The 1698-nt window shown below is 45.1% G+C and overlaps 1 pseudogene; it reads right to left on the bottom strand.

Moving 5' to 3' along the window:
* Positions 1–522: 522 nt before the first annotated feature.
* Positions 523–617, bottom strand: LOC139014727 (U6 spliceosomal RNA; annotated as a pseudogene).
* Between the last annotated feature and the right edge of the window lie 1081 nt (positions 618–1698).

The raw sequence follows: 1698 nt of genomic DNA, 5'->3' as shown, positions 1-1698 counted from the left end.
CGCTTCTCTCATATGAGTCTGGGTCCCTAGAGACTCGCCCAGAACTGGAGCTCAGAGCCTGAGACTCCCGATTGAAAATGACAACCGCGCCCTCAGCCGCCAGCCCGCTCCGCATGCACTCCGCACCTTAGTATTTTACTTCCGCACTGCGCCTCCTCTGAGTCTCGGTATGCTTTTCTCTTTCCTTCTAGTTGTAGAATTTCCACTCATCCAGCCTTCCTGTGGTTCTGGATGATGTCCGTTCCATCTTTTAGTTGTATTTTTGAAGTGGTTGTGCGAGGCAGCAATCTCCGATGTTTACCTATGCCACCATCTTGGTTCTCAAGACTTATATTTTTTATATTTATTTTATATATTTAAATGCCATTTAACAAAGAAAAATCAACCCAAAAAATGAGTTTGCGTGTCACCTCTGACACACGTGTCATAGGTTCGCCATCACTGATCTAGGCCCTAGTGGTGGTGGGAGTAGAGCCTTTCTTTGGGTACCCTATTTCAACCCTATATTCCTTTTATTAACAATGTAATACAGGACACTTCACAAATTTAGGTGTCATCCTTGCATAGGGGCCATACTAATCTTTATGTTGTTCCAATTTTAGTATAGTGAGCACTCAACCCTATGGTTTTTAGATTTTTCTACTACTTACTATACGAATCTGCTAAAATTAAAAATTATTTATATTAAACTTTCTCAGTTCAAATTACTGTGTCTGTTCAAATGTCTCCTGATTTGACCTAGACCAGTGGTCGGCAAACTGTGGCTCGCGAGCCACATGCGGTTCTTTGGCCCCTTGAGTGTGGCTCTTCCACAAAATACCACATGCGGGCGCGCAGGTACAGTGCAATTGAAACTTCGTGGCCCATGCGCAGAAGTCGGTATTTTGTGGAAGAGCCACACTCAAGGGGCCAAAGAGCTTCGTGTGGCTCTCGAGCCACAGTTTGCCGACGACTGACCTAGACTGATCAATCAGGTTATGTTGATTTTTCCCGAGTACCCTCAAGAAATTTGCATGCTCCCATCAGATTTTGCCGGCTGTGGATAGAGAAAGAAGAGTTGGGAGTTGAGAATGCTGAGATCCAAATCAAGTAAGTGATCGTTTGCTGGACTGAGCTGCCGATGTCTCATTTTCTGATTCACTTCCCTTTGGGTGTAAAATGGAAATGCTGACAGAAAACGGAGATCCCGGCCACTGGAACGGGAAGGAATTAATGGAGGATTTGGACTCCTGACTCCCCGAGCACCCCGCATGCTGCTCCCTTCCTGACAACCAGGATGACACTGCCTTTGCAATACACATGGAACTGGAACTCAGTTTGGGGGTGGGTGGATGTTTTAGAAGACAGAGAAGAAGAGCTCTCTGCCAGCCCAGCCAACTTTCTTCATCTTCTCCTGAGATGAAGTTTGTCAGGGTAAACTGCGTGTATGTTCCCCCAGAGTTGCTGCTGACAAACAGAACATCTATAGGGGTAGCCCCATTCTTGGCTTTTCAACTTAACAGCCCTACAGACATAACCAAGTCCTTGGTGTTCACTTTTTGGGAGTTCTCCTAAAATGAGACTGATAGACAGGTAACTATTAGGATTGTAGGCCCAGTAAAAACGCAACTTGTATTAACAGGACTGTGATCTATTAAAATCCATGGGCAGAATGTCCTAATTCCCTAGAAAGCCTCAGGTCATTTTTGCATCTCAACA

Source organism: Myotis yumanensis, unplaced genomic scaffold (genome assembly GCF_028538775.1).
Source record: "Myotis yumanensis isolate MYYU_CA2020_CCGP unplaced genomic scaffold, mMyoYum1.0.hap1 SCAF_7, whole genome shotgun sequence".
Taxonomy (NCBI): domain Eukaryota; kingdom Metazoa; phylum Chordata; class Mammalia; order Chiroptera; family Vespertilionidae; genus Myotis; species Myotis yumanensis.
The sequence above is the reverse complement of the archived record's forward strand: the minus strand, read 5'-3'. Positions and strand labels throughout refer to the sequence as shown.